This window comes from Macaca mulatta, chromosome 5 (assembly GCF_049350105.2).
Source record: "Macaca mulatta isolate MMU2019108-1 chromosome 5, T2T-MMU8v2.0, whole genome shotgun sequence".
NCBI classification, from domain to species: Eukaryota; Metazoa; Chordata; class Mammalia; order Primates; family Cercopithecidae; genus Macaca; species Macaca mulatta.
This window is the reverse complement of record NC_133410.1, coordinates 162,448,108-162,463,912: the sequence shown is the minus strand read 5'-3', so window position 1 is coordinate 162,463,912 and position 15,805 is coordinate 162,448,108. Positions and strand designations below refer to the sequence as shown.

Sequence of the window (15,805 nt, the reverse complement as noted above, 5' to 3'; positions counted from 1 at the left end):
ACTTAGAAAAATCCTAAGCAACATGACCCTCCTGCTTTCTCTTCCTCCTTAGATGTGGGGTGGGAGTTATGAGTTGAGGTCCAGGGCCAGAAGAGAGAAGCAATTTCGATCCTGTGGCACCATATGAAGAAAGCTTTCTTGGAGGGTTTCTTGGAGAATTCTGTGTTCTGCCTAACACAGAATTTTGTGTAATCAAGAAACAATTCTTTGTGTGTTAAGCCTCTGAGGTTAGTAAATACAAAACGTTGTAATTTTGTCTATTTTGACACAGATACGGATACGCAGTTGTAAAATGCTGATGTTTAAAAAAAATTAAAATAGGTGACACTGGTGGTCAGGCAGCAGGCAGTGAGAAAATTGATATGAGAAGGTTTAAAGATAGTCACTGTTGTCACCTTTGGTAACTGTTGCCTGCAGTAAACAGGGAAGTAGACCATGTACTTAATGAACTTGGTGGCCTAAGGTGGAAGGGGTTAGAAAACAGAAACTTAGTAATATGTGTTAGTTGTTATTGATTGTGATTGACAAGAAATTACAAGAAATAAATGTATTCATGAAGGAATTGCCTGGTTTGCAAACAAATATTTCAGAAATGCAGGTGGTGTTGCAAAGTTGGAAAAGTCTACAGTTTTTTCGACCCCAGATTTTTTTTTCCCAGAAATATAGAAGGATTTTGAGAGTCCAGGGCCCAAAGTGACACAAAGCAAAGACCAGCCTAAGAGTATGGTACTTTGTAGAACCTTTCAGGAAAAAAAAAAAAAAAAAGGAAAAGAAAAGAAACTCAGAGCAAAAATTAGTGCCTTAAGGATGTGGCCTTCTCATCCATTTCCCAGCTGGTGACCACCATCACACAGAGAGAGAGAGAGATGGGGTATTTGTGAAAAGCAAAAAAGTCAAGTACATTTGAAAGTCATGGCTCAAAAAAAACTTAGGTAGGGTTACTCTCCTATACAACTGACTAAAAGTAAATAGATGCTAATTAAGTAAGTGATAGGTGCTGAATGAGGGTGAGAATGTATTTTTTAATGTTCTAAATAGGAAGCACAATAATTAACCTAACATTTTCATGGATTCTACGTCCAGAGCACCAGTTCTCTATTTAACCCAGGTTGAACGTTTAAGTGATTACAATTTCCCCTTTTATGCAGATAATGAATATCATCAGTGTGCAGTTACCCACCCTCCCCTCCCCTATGACAAGGACTGAGTTACTATGTCTCCTGCACCTCTGATTAGCATGTGTGAAATAGAAATGTAAATACTATACTTCAGATATATTATGAGTAAAATAGGCCTCATCAACTGGCCAAAGACCTCAGCCGCAATGCATAACATTGCTTCTGCTGGGTGCAGTGGCTCATGCCTGTAATCTCAGCACTTTGGGAGGCCGAGGTGGGCAGATCACTTGAGGTCAGAAGTTTGAGACCAGCCTGGACAACATGGTGACACCCTGTCTCTACTAAAAAAAAAAAAATAGCTGGGCATGGTGGTGGGTGCCTGTAATCCCAGCTACTCAGGAGGCTGAGGCAGGAGAATCACTTGAACCTGGGAGGCAGAGGTTGCAGTGAGCCGAAATCATGCCATTGTACTGCAGCCTGGGCAACAGGAGCGAAACTCCGTCTCAAAAAATAAAAAAATAAAAAAACAAACAAAAACATTGCTTCCAAGTGAAAATGTACACTGGGAACCAAATATCAATCTGCAACAAATTTTGCAAATTAAATCTTTTGGAATCCGTGCCTATTCTAGCTTTCCAGCTAGAAAAGAGGGCAGAGAGAAGAGGTCCGGGACACGTGCAACCTGATGGTTCAGATAGAAGAGAGTCCCTTCCTACTGATAGGAGCCACAGGAAGCTAGACAGGAGTCAGGACAAACATGGCATATGCAGAAACTGGTGATTAAACTGACGCATTTATAAAGCAACTTGGTTTTGAAAATGTGGCAAAATACATAGGAAGGCGAGTGAGTCTCCATCTCATCCAAATCTGGGAACTATAGACATATTGCCTTTTGCAAGACCCTTTCTCAGGGGCAAGTTAAAAAGTTTGATGGTCTCATAGAGAGGATGTTACTTGGAATCTTTACTGTTCAACTCACTAAGTCTCTCTTAGTCCTGCTGACACTTTAAATCAATGCTTCTAGCAGAAATATAGTGCAAATCTCAAAGGTAACTTTAATTTCCTAGTCGCCATATTTTAAAAAGTGAAAATAATCAAATAAAATTAATTTTAATAATATGTTTTATTTAACCCAATATATCCAAAATATTATTTCAAGATGTAAGTAACATAAACATTAATATTTTATATTCTAGTTTTCATATCTCTCCTCTCTCACTGGCTATGACCCTCTAGAGTTTAGAGAAAAGCCCTAAAAGAATTGTGAGCTTTTGAGAAGCAGAAATTGGAATATGTATCTTAAATGTGTCTCAAACAACATGTTTTCATCATTTGAAAACGTCTTCTCATAGTTTTATTCAAACATTGACTGACATGAGTCAATGTATACATCCAAATCAAAGTGATTGAACAAAATATAACCAAAATAATGCATACCATATGATTGAACAAAATATAACCAAAATAATGCATACCATATGATTCCATATACAAAAGATAACACAGGTAAAACTAATCTATGCTATTAGGAAGAGGACAATGGCTACCCTCAGGGGAGGGGTATGACTTAAAGGAACATAAAGGGCCTTCTAGGGTATTGGTGATAATCTGTGCCTTTATCCAAATGCTGGTTAGATGAGTGAGTTCAGCTATTAAAAATTTATCAAGGCCGGGTACAGTGGCTCACGCCTGTAATCCCAGCACTTTGGGAGGCCGAGGCAGGCGGATCGTGAGGTCAGGAGATCGAGACCATCCTATCTAACATGGTAAAACTTCGTCTCTACTAAAAATACAAAAAATTAGCCGGGTGTGGTGGCAGGCACCCGTAGTCCCAGCTACTCGGGAGGTTGAGGCAGGAGAATGGCATGAACCCAGGAGGCGGAGCTTGCAGTGAGCCGAGATCACGCCACTGCACTCCAGTCTGGGTGACAGAGCCAGACTCCATCTCGAAAAGAAAAAAAAAACATATATCAAGCTGTTCACTTGTGATATGTGATAACTTTGCATATATATGTGTGTGGACACATATGTATAAACACATATGTATGTATAGACATATATATACACATATATATATATTTATAACATACAAGTATACCTTGGAGATATTGCAGGTTAAGTTCCAGATCACTGCAAAAAAGTGAATACTGCAAATATTTTGGGTCACACAAACATTTTGGTTTCCCAGTGCATATAAAAGTTATGTTTATACTGTATACTGTAGCCTAAGCGTGCAATAGCATTATGCCTGAAAAAAACAAAGTACATACCTTAATTTTAAAATACTGTATTGCTAAAAAATAAAAGCCAATGATCATCCGAGCCTTCAGTGAATCATAATCATTTTGCCAGTTTCACTTCAATAGTAAAGACTGATGACTGATCAGGGTAGTAGTTGAAGGTTGGAGTGGTTGTGGCAATTTCTTAAAATAAGGTAACAATAAAGTTTGCTTCAATTGACTCTCACAAAAGATTTCTTCGCAAATGTGGTACTGTTTGATCGTATTTTACCTATAGTAGAACTTCTTTCAAAATTGGAGTCAATCTTCTCTTCTCAAACCCCGCTGCTGCTTTATCAATTAAGTTTATGTAATATTCTAAATCCTTTATCAACTAAGTTTACATAGTATTCTAAATCCTTTGTTGTCATTTCAACAATGTTCACAGCATCTTCGCCAGAAGTAGATTCCATCTCAAGAAACCCCGTTTTTTGCTCATCTATTCAAGTTTTATCATGAGATTGCAGCAATTCAGCCACATCTTTAGGCTTCACTTCTAATTCTATCTCTCTTGCTATCTCACCACATCTGCAGTGACTATCTCCACTGAAGTATTGAAGCCCTCAAAGTCATGAAGGTTGGAATCAATTTCTTCCAAGCTCCTGCTAATGTTGATATTTTGATCTCCTCCCGTGAATCACGAATGTTCTCAATGGCATCTCAAATGGTGAATCCTTTTCAGAGGTTTTCCATTTACTTTGCCCAGATCCATTGAGAAGTCACTGTCTATGGCAGCTATAGCCTGACAAAATGTATTTCCTAGGCAATAAGATTTTGAAGTTGGAATTACTCCTTGATCTGCGGGCTGCAGAATGGATGCTGTGTTAGCAAGCATTAAAACAACATGAATTTCCTTTACATCATTATCAGTGCCCTTGGGTGACCTTGTGCCTTGTCAATGAATGGGATTACTTTGAAAGGAATATTTTCTTTTTTTTCTGAGCAGCAGGTTGTGTGCTTAAAATCTTCAATAAAACATACTGTAAATAGATGTGCTTAATCCAGGCTTTGTTGTTCCATTCGTAGAGCACAGACAGAGTAGATACAGCATAATTCTGAAGGCGCATAAGATTTTTTAGAATGGTGAATGAGCACTGAATGCAACTTGAAATCATCAGCAGCATTAGCCCCCAGCAGGAGAGTCAGCCTGTCCTTTGAGCCTTTGAAGCCAGGCTTTTACTCCTTTCTAGCTATGAAAGTCCTATCTTCTTAAAACAGAAGGCTGTCTTATCTACACTGAAAATCTGTTGTTTAATGCAGCCACCTTTATCAATTATCTTAGGTACATCTTGCAGATAACTTGCTACAACTTCTCTATCAGCACTTGCTGCTTCACCTTGCACTTTTATAGTATGTTATAGAGATGGCTTCTTTCTTTAAACCCCATGAACCAATCTCTGCTAGTTTCCAACTTTTCCTCTGCAACTTTCTCACCTTCCTCAGCTTTCATAGAGTTGAGTTAGGGCCTTGCTCTAGATTAGGTTTTGGCCTAAGGGAATGTTGTGGCTGGTTTGATCTTCTATCCAGACCACTCAAGCTTTCTCCATATCAGCAACAAAACTGTTTTGCTTTCTTAGCATTCATGTGTTCACTGAAGTAGCACTTTTAATTTCCTTCAAGAACTTTTAATTGCATCCACCACTTAGCTAATTGTTTAGTACAAGAGACCTAGGTTTTGGCCTATCTCAGCTTTTGACATGCTGTCCTCACTAGGCTTTATCCTTTCTAGTTTTTGATTTAAAGTGAGAGATATGTGACTTTTCCTTTTGTGTGAACACACAGCTGCCGCTGTAGAGTTATTAACAGCCTAATTTCAATTTTTCTGTGTCTCAGGGAACAGGGAGGCCCATAGAGAGGGAGAGAGATGAGGGAACAGCCAGTTGGTGGAGCATTCAGAACACACACAACATTTATTGATTAAGCCCACCATCTTATATGGGTGCAGCTCATGTTACCCCAAAACAATTACAACAGTAACACCAAACATCTGTGATCACAGATCACCATTTAAAAAAATGAAAAAGTTTGAAGTACTGTGTGAATTACCAAAATGTGACACATACACACAAAGTGATCACATGCTGTTGGGAAAATGACGCCAACAGACTTGTTCAATGCAAGGTTACCACAAACCTTCAATTTGTAACAAAACATGATATCTGTGAATTGCAATAAACAAGTTTATATATAACTGCAATAAATAGTTAAAATATAAAATGATAAGGACTTAAACTCCTTTAATAAAATGTGATTATTTAAGATTTTTTAAATGGATACTAACAGCATGCCTTTTCTGGTATCATCCTCATAAAGGACGACTAACTCAAATATTGTGGCACAAGACATTTCTGATGCATAAATTCTCTGGTTTTCATTAGTGAATAAATCAAACATTAAACTTTTCTTTCACTTTCCTTAATTTGAACATCAACCATGTGATTTCAAAAAATTATATTTAAATATATATTTTGAAGTAGGATATAGTAACTTAAAATTGTGTTTAAACGTGTGAATGAAACATCTGTGCTTCAGGATGCATGTATTCCTTGGATACTAGCCTATTCCAGCTCTTCCTTATCTACACATGAAATATGCAGCACACCCCTTCAAAAATCACCTAGAAGGTTTACGAGAAACTTGGAACCTAGCACTTAACTAGAAACCACATTCGAAGAAAACATGCCATCTTATCAATAAGAATCATTATTACCTAACCTTTTTATATATGGTGCTTAAAAGTTATCGTAAATGTATAAAAGAAAGAGGCAAAAGGAAACCAAGAGGATAATGGATAATCAGAAAACATGGGATCAAGACTCAATGTTATTGTCCTCGAACGACTTCATTTTCAATACCTCCCTCTTCCCCTCCCCACCACTCCCCTCTCAGCAATGAGTCTGACACCATATAAAGCAAGAACAACAGAAATCAAATTTAGAACCTATCTTGCAGGGTGAAATAAGAGGGTACCTTGTGGCTCAATTCTGCAGTTCTTATACAAAGCAATATAACTCATCATTCAAGAGAAGTCTTATTTCAAATCATGTTCATTCGATAGAGAAGATGCCTTCTACTACCGACTTCAGGATGGAGTTCTCCTCATCCTCTCAGGATACCACATACATGCCTCTAGAACACCTCTGCTCTGTTTTAATAGTTAGTTTATAATCAATCTTTTCCTACATAAACTACGAACTCTTAGAGAGAAAGGTATTTAACATAACACCTGGCACATAGTAAGTACTTCTTAAATTTAAAGTAATTTTACTAAAATGAGAGAAAACCTCTACTCTAAGAAATAAATGCCAAGAGACCTAACTCTAAGGCTAAAGATATATTCATAAAGTATGGAGTCACCAGGAAGGTATATTTATAATGGCTAGAGTCAAAACTTTGGCATAAAAGAGTGGGAAGAGGATAGTCATGGGCCTTTAAAATGAATACACACTTTATTTTTTCAATTGCTCAAGAAGATGCATCTGGAGAGTCCTGTGGAGTGAGACAATCACACTCTGGGGAGTGTTGTTTAGACTTAACCTGTATATTAGAATATGCCCAGCCCAGTGCTTGGAATGGTTCTAGGCCCATGGTAGGCACATGAGAAATAGTTTTTTAAATGAATGCACAAATGAATGAATTGTTTCAAAGCACTTCTACAGTCTTCTCTGCTCTAAAACCGTCACCAGAAGGCTTCATGTTCCAGCCTATCATAATCACCTGGGGTGCCCATGAACCTGGCTAACACGGTGAAACCCCGTTTCTATTAAAAAATACAAAAAATTAGCTGGGCATGGTGGTGGGCACCTGTACTCCCAGCTAATCGGGAGGTTGAGGCAGAAGAATGGCGTGAACCCGGGAGGCAGAGGTTGCAGTGAGCCGAGATTGCACCACTGCACTCCAGCCAGGGTGACAGAGCAAGACTCCATCTCAAAAACAACAACAACAACAACAACAAAAATTAGGAATCACCTGTCATGGAAACTCACCTAGAAAGTTATTTAAAATGTTTAAGGTCTGGAGTTGGGGCCCAGGGATCTGCATTTTTAACAAGCAACCCAGATGATTATGTTTCTGCTTCAAGCAGTCCATGAAACGATAGCCAGAAAAAAAGAGAGCAGTTTATACGCTTCCTGGGTCCCATTCTGGAATTTATCCATTCCAGAATTTGCCTTTAAATTCCAGAATGGAGGTCAGTCGAACGTCACATAAGATGGACATCACTGTTCCTTAGGGTGCAGTCAAAAAAGTAGACACAGCATTAGTTGCTGTTTTAACAGAGATACTTTAATACAGGGAATGGTTTAAACAAATATTAGAGGACTGAAAAGCAAAAGGGAACTTTGTGATAGCATGCAAATAGTTACTATAGGTGGCAGCAACCACCCTCGGGCAGGGACAGCAAAGAGAAGCAACAGGAATTATTAGAACCTGGAGACCTGGAATAGTGATCCTACAGAGGGAGGACCCAGACCTCCAAGGAAATGTGCTGCCCAGCAGGCTACTTCCTCCAATGTGCAGCACATTTCCTTGGAGATCTGGGTCCTCCCTCTGCAAGGTCACTATGCCAGAACCTAGAGAACACATCACCAGACCATCCCAGATGAAACAGCAGCATCCAAGAGAACAGACAACCCGGGCCATGTGTAATACAGAACCTCTTCTGCTTGAATCAGCAGATCTGTTCACATAACTGTGGTCCAAAGACATATATCAGCTTTAGCATTTATCAGCAAAAAGACTGGATGAATTTCAGTAAATGTAAACATAATATGGTGCAGATGTGTTATCTGTAAATAGTAAAGCCTGCAGATTTTCTAGAACAGTGGTTTTCAAAGGGTGGTCCCTGAATCAGTAGCATCAGAATAACTGGGAACTTATTAGAAATTTAAAGTCTTGGGCTCACTCCAAACCTACTAAATCAGAAACTCCAGGGACAGGGCCAAGCAACCTGTGTTTTAACAAGCCAAGCCCACCAGGTGATTCTCATGCACAGTAAACTTTGAGATCCATTGTCGTGATACATATCAAGTTTTGGAATTGCAGCATCTTTACTTGATCCTTGCTGCAAGGTTTATCAGGTTTTATGTATCAACAATCATTATCCCACCACAAACAAATGATTAATAATCAAAGCTAAGCAGAGCATAAATTATAAAAGTTCTCTGCTTCCTTTGGAACATGCAGATGTCTTCTCCTTTAGTATTTGTAATCCTTTTCAGACTTGCCCTGTAGTATAAGGGACCCAATTTTTAAAAAAAATACACTATTTTTCCAATTTATTTTTATAAATAAGCTGAGTAATTATGTCCTTTCTGGTTCCTGGAGCAATCCAACTTTTCATAGAACTTTAAGATGAACAAAGAAAATTCAGTTAAAAGGCATGGACATAAGGGAATCAACTTAGTAAAATTAATGTTCTGGGGAAGTTATAGCAAATAACTAGATTTAGGAGGATTAAACACATCACTGTGCTTCTTTTCTCCAACTATCCAGGTTATTGTCCATATTAACATTTTCCTCCATGGTTGTACAGAGAAGATAGAGTTGATACATGAAAATGCCAAGATAAACCTAATCCCTAAAAGAGGCTTTCTAAATCAGAGTTAGAAACTCACTGGTGCCCAGGGGCCAAATTAGGCCAGCAGATATATTTTATTTGACACATATGCTGTTTTATTTAATTCTCTGTTTGTTTTTAATATTTGCCAAAATTTCAAAACTAGGAGATTTCACATAGAAATCCAGAATTCTGGCTTTTCTTGATTCAACAATTGGGCCCTGGCAAATATGACTAGAGTAAAACAGCAGCCACCCAGCAGAAGGGCACAGGCCTCCCCACCTGCCTCACTTCATGAATACTAGAGCTTGTAATTTCTGCCTTATATTCTATCCAAAGGGCTTCCAGACTGGGAAGAGAGTGTCTGTACTAGTCTGTTCTCATGCTGCTAATAAAGACATACCCAAGACTGGGTAATTTATAAAGAAAAGGAGGTTTAATGGACTTACAGTTCCACATGACTGGGGAGGTCTCACAATCATGGCAGAAGGTGAAAGGCACATCTTACATGGCAGCAGGCAAGAGACATCACATGTGGGGGAACTCCCCTTTATAAAGCCATCAGATTTCATGAAACTTATTCACTATCACAAAAACATCATGGGAAAAACTCAACCCTATGATTCAATTACCTCCCACAAGGTCCCTCCCATGACATGTGGGGATTATTACAATTCAAGGTGATATTTGGGTGGGGACAAAGAGACAAATCATATCATTCCACCCAGCCCCTCCTAAATCTCATGTCCTCATACTTCAAAACCAATCAAGCATGATCATGATTTTATTTGAGTTTATTTGACACAAAACAGCATATGTGCCAAATAAAATATATCTGTGGGCCTAATTTGGCTCCTGAGCAACCATTTGTAACCTCTGATCTAGAAAGCCTTTTTTAGGGATTAGGTTTATCCTGGCATTTTCATGTTTCAAACCCCCAGAGTCTTAACTCATTTCAGCAAGAACCCAAAAGTCCACAGTTCAAAGTTTCATCTGAAACAAGGCAAGTCTCTTCCAACTATGAGCCTGTAAAATCAAAAGCAAGTTAGTTGCTTCCTAGATACAATGGAGGTACAGGCATTGGGTAAATATATCCATTCCAAATGGGAGAAATTGGCCAAAATGAAGGGGCTACAGTCCCCATGCAAGTCTGAAATCCAGCAGGGCAGTCAAAGCTGAAAGCTCCAAAATGATCTCTTTTGACTCCATGGCTCACATCCAGGTCACAGCAATGCAAGCGGTGGGTTCCCATGGTCTTGGGCAGCTCCATCCCTGTGGCTTTGCAGAGTACAACCACCTACTGGCTCCTTTCACAGGTTGGCATTGAGCATCTGTGGCTTTTACAAGGATCATGGTGCAAGCTGTCGATGGATCTACCATTCTGGGGTCTGCAGGATAGTGGCTCCCTTCTCACAGTTCCACTAGGCAGTGACTCAGTGGAGACTTTGTATGGGGGATTCAACCCTACATTTCCCTTACACACTGCCATAGCAGAGGCTCTCCATGAGGGCCCTTTCCCTGTGGCAAGTCTCTTCCTGAATATCCAGGCATTTCCATACATCCTCTGAAAACTAGGCGGAGGTTCCCAAATCTCAATTCTTGACTTCTGTGCACCTGAAGACTCAACATCACATAAAAGCTGCCAAGGCTTGGGGCTTGCACCCTCTGGAGCCACAGCCCAAGCTGCACCTTGGCCCCTTTTAGCCACAGCAGGAGTGGCTGGGACTCAGGGCACCAAGTCCCTAGGCTGCAAACAACATGGGGTCCCTGGGCCTGGCCCATGAAACCATTTTTTCCTCCTAGGTCTCCAGGCCTGTGATGGGAGGGGCTGCCATGAAGACATACCCTGAAGACATTTTCCTCATTGTCTTGGCAATTAACATTTGGCTCCTCATTGCTTATGCAAATTTCTGCAGCCTGCTTGAATTTCTCCTCAGAAAACGAGTTTTTCTTTTCTATCACATCATCAGGCTGCACATTTTCTGAACTTTTATGCTTTGTTTCCTTTATAAAACTGATTTCTTTTAAGAACACCCAAGTCACTTCTTGAACACTTTTCTGTTAAGACATTTCTTCTACCAGATACCCTAAATCATCTCTCTCAAGTTTAAAGTTCCACAAATTTCTAGGGCAAGAGAAAATGCTGCCAGTTTCTTTGCTAAAGCATAGCAAGAGTCACCTTTGCTCCAGTTACCAAGTTCCTTATCTCCATCTGAGATCACCTCAGCCTGAATTTCATTGTCAGCATCTTGGTCAAAGCCATTCAACAAATCTCTAGGAAGTTCCAAATTTTCCCACATCTTCTTGTCTTCTTCTGAGCACTCTAAACTGTTCCAACCTCTCCCTGATACCCAGTTCCAAAGTCACTTCCACATTTTCAGGTATCTTTACAGCAGCACCCCACTCCTGGTACCAATTTACTGTATTAGTCTGTTCTCATACTGCTAATAAAGACATACCCGAGACTGGGCAATTTATAAAGAAAAAGAGATTTAATGGACTCACAGTTCTACATGGCTGGGGAGGCTTCACAATCATGGTGGAAGGCAAAAGACACATCTTACATGGCAGCAGGCAAGAGATAGTGTGTGCCAGGGAACTCCCCTTTATAAAACCATCAGAGCTCATGAGACTTGTTCACTATCACAAGAACAGCATGGGAAAAGCACACCTCCATGATTCAATTACCTCCCACAAGGTCCCTCCCATGACACAGGGGCATCATTACACTTCAAAGTGAGATTTTGGTGGGGACACGGAGCCAACACACATCAGTGCCTCCTGTCCCATTATACCAAACAGGCACCAAAAAGAAAATCTTATTGTACAGACCAGGCAGATCCAAACTTTCTCTGTCAGGGCAACTCCCATTATGTAAAGCCTTCTCATTTACCTGAACTCTTGGCTCTCACCACTTGCCTGGCTCTCTCCCATACTTCCTGGCCTTTCCTCCTTTACTCTGCTTTTGGAACACTGCACAAATTTTTCAAGCCCTAAAAAATAAAAATAAATACATCTTTGATGCCAAGACTCTCTGGAGGCCATCATCCTTCTTGCCCTCACCCTTTCCCTTTCATCTCCACTTTCTCAGTCCCTGGCCTCTCTCCAGTCTGCTACGATCCAGCTTTCTATTGAAAAACCCCCACCATTCCATTCAAACTGCTCTGGCTGATGTTACTAATGGTTTCCTAATTCCCAAATCCAATGGACTTGTTTGAGTCCCTCTCCCCCTATATCTTATTGTCCTTTCTTCAGCCTTCTCATCCTTCATGTGTCAGTTCAGGCCTCACTCTCTCCACTGAGCCTGCCCAGGGTCCTCAGCTGGGTTGAGTGGCCCCCAGGTCTCCCATGACATCCTGTTCTTGTCTCTACCATCCACTCCACACACGGTATCACAACTATTGCTTATGACTCTGTCTTCCCCATTGAAAGTTAAAGACTGTGCCTCATTCACCTTTGTATTACAGTGCCCACTACAGCAATTGGAACACAATAAGTATGTGATAAATACTGATTAATAAATGAATGAATGAACCAACAATTAAGCCACCTTCTAAGTTTGTTAAGAATGAGAAGGTCCAAAATTCTTCCAAAAGTCTTTTGTCCCAGAGCAGTAGCTTTATCCAGGAGGCTACCTTACATAATGCAAATTAAATCAGATTGGAGAGAAATGTATGCACTTTTCTCCTTTTCTTGCTGGACATTTAAAATGGGTTGGATTAATAATGTTCTTCAGTATTCACTGGGATATTTAAAAGATGCCCTCCCAAAATATTGTAAAGCTCCAATTATACAATAATGAAAGTACTCAGAAAGACTTTGCACTTGAAAGGGAGAGGAAAACCACACTAACAATGTAGTCCAGAGACTTGGAGCAATAGAAAAAACCAAAAAAATAATTAGGGGAGATAGGAAAAAATGGCAGGTAGGAGGCAGGACTAACTTGCAGCTCCCACTCAGACAGACAGAGCAGCGTGTGGAGACCCATGTCATGAACTTTTGCTCCAAGAACCACCAGAGGAACATATGAGGAAACGCAAGAGAATCCACAGATCATTTGAAGGAAGTGGACTGTTGCTGCAGGCTCCATGGGACAGCCAAGAAAATGTAAGCCTGCTTGCTTTCTCAGCTGGAAAGCTTGTAGCCTGGGGCAAGTTCTCAGCCATGATCACTGGCTGCCTGGAAATAAACTTGGTGCTGTTGTTGGTGGGGCATGGTGGGAGTGAGACTGGCCTTTTGGGCTGTGGGCTATGGATTTCTCCCACTTTCATAGTGACCTATGTGACACAGCAGACACAGTCATGATCCCCCTGAGGACATAACTCCATTGGTCTGGGAACCAAACCCCTATCACCCACAGCAGCCACAGCAAGCCCTGCCCAAGGAGAATCTGAGCTCAGACATATCTAACCCTGCCCCTACCCAATGGGCTTTCTCTACCAGCCCTTGTAGCCCAAGACAAAGGGCATAATCTCTTGGGAGCGCTATGGCCCCACCTACTGTGTGATCCTCCCTATATAACCAGAGCTGCTGCATTGTTGAAAGTACCACCTCCTGGCTGGAGGCCAACCAACATAAAACCAGCACATTTAACAAAAATACAATCAAGTACCCTCACAAAGTCCACTTCACTCCCCTGCTACCTCCACCAGAGTAAGTGCTGGTATCTACAGCTGAGAGACCTGAAGACAGATCACATCACAGGAATCTTTATAGATGGAGCCAGTACTAGCCCCGAGTCTGGTAGCTCTGCTTGGTGACTAGATCCAGAAGAGAAATAAATATCACTGCAGTTTGGCTCTCAAGAACCCCCATCCCTAGGGGAAAGGGGAGTGCACCACATCAAGGGAGCAGCCTGTAGGGCAAAAGAAGCTGAACAGCAGCCCTTGAGTCCCAGATCTTCCCTCTGACATAGTCCAAATGAAAATGAACCAGAAAAACAATTCTGGTAATATGACAAAACAATGTCCTTTAACACCCCCCAGAAGATCACACTAGCTCACATGCAATGGATTCAAACCAAGAAGAAATCTCTGAAATACCAGAGAAAGAATTCAGAAGGTTGAATATTAAGCCAATCAAGGAGGCACCAGAGAACGGTGAAATTCAACCTAAAGAATTTTTTTTAAAAAGGATACAGGATATGAATGGGAAAACCTACAGTGAAATAGATAGCATAAATAAAAAGCAGTCACAACTTCTGGAAATCAAGGACACACTTACAGAAATGCGAAATGCACTAGAAAGTCTCAATAGAATCAAACAAGTAGAAGAAAGAACTTCAGAGCTTGAAGACAAGGTTTTCAAATTAACCCAATCCAACAGAGACAAAGAAAAAAAAAATTTAATGAACAAAGCCTCCAAGAAGTTTGGGATTATGTTAAATGACCAAACCTAAGAATAATTGGTGTTCCCAAGGAAAAAGAGAACTCTAAAAGTTTGGAAAACATATTTGAGAGAATAATTGAGGGAAAATTCCTCAGCCTTGCTAGAGATCTAGACAATCAAATACAAGAAGTTCCAAGAATACCTGTGAAAGTCAAGACAAAGGAATCTTAAGAGCTGTTAGGCAAAAGCACCAAGTAACCTGTAAAGGAAAACCTATCAGATAGCAGCTGATTTCTCAGCAGAAACCCTGCAAGCTAGACGGGATTGGGGTCCTATCTTTAGCCTCCTTAAACAAAACAATTATCAGCCAAGAATTTTGTATCCAGTGAAACTAAGCTTCAAAAATGAAGGAAAGATATAATCTTTTTCAGATAAACAAATGCTGAGAGAATTTGCTTTTACAAAGCCACCACTACAAGAACTGCTAAAAGGAACTCTAAATCTTGAAACAAATCCTCAAAATACACCAAAGTAGAATATCCTTAAAACATACATTTCACAGGTTCTATAGAACAAAAATCCAATTAAAAAAAAAAAGCTATTCAGGCAAGAAATAGCATGATGAATAGAATAGCCCCTCACATATCAATATTAACATTGAATGTATATAATGGCCTAAATGCTCCAGTTAAAAGATACAGAATGGCAGAACGAATAAGAACTCACCAATCAAATATCTGCTGACTTCAAGAGACTCACCTGACACATGAGGACTCACATAAACTTAAGGTAAAGGGGTGGAAAAAGATATTCCATATAAATGGACACCAAAAGCAATCAATCAGGGGTAGCTATTCTTCTATCAGACAAAACAAACTTTAAAGCAACAGCAGTTTAAAAAGACAATGAAGGGCATTACATAATGATAAAATGACTAGTCCAACAGAAAAATACCACAATCCTAAATATATACACACTTAACACTGAAGTTCCCAAATGTATAAAACAATTACTGCTAGACCTAAGAAATGAGATAGAGAGCAACACAACAATAGCAGAGGACTTCAATACTCCACTGACAGCACTAGAAAACTTCAAGACAGAAAATCAACGAAGAAACAATGGACTTAAACTATACCCTAGAACAAATGGACTTAACAGATATGTACAGAACATTCTACCCAACAACTGCAGCACATACATTCTATTTATCAGGACATGGAACATTCTCCAAGATAGACCATATGATAGGCCACAAAGCAAGTCTCAAAAAATTTAAGGAAATCAAAATTATACCAAGTACTCTCTCAGACCACAGTGCAATAAAATTGAAAATCAACTCCAAAAGGAACCCTCAAAACCATGAAAATGCGTGGAAATTACAAACCTGCTCCTGAATGATCACTGGGTCAACAATGAAATCAAGATGGAAATTAAAAAGTTCTTTGAACTGAACGATAATAGTGGCTCAACCTATCAAAACCTCTGGGATCCAGCAGAAGTGGTGCTAAGAGGAAATATCA

At 39.9% G+C, this 15,805-nt stretch overlaps 1 long non-coding RNA gene across 4 annotated transcripts in view; it reads right to left on the bottom strand.

The window, feature by feature from the left end:
• Nucleotides 1–15,805, bottom strand: part of LOC114678188 (uncharacterized) — a 215,859-nt gene that overhangs the window by 179,672 nt on the left and 20,382 nt on the right. For 3 of the 4 annotated variants that reach the window (XR_013417352.1, XR_013417349.1, XR_013417350.1), the window contains exon 3: nt 11,848–11,947. The exons of the other annotated variant lie outside the window; for it this stretch is intronic. This is a non-coding gene — a long non-coding RNA (uncharacterized LOC114678188). The remainder of the gene's footprint in view (nt 1–11,847; nt 11,948–15,805) is intronic. 4 annotated transcript variants of the gene reach the window in all.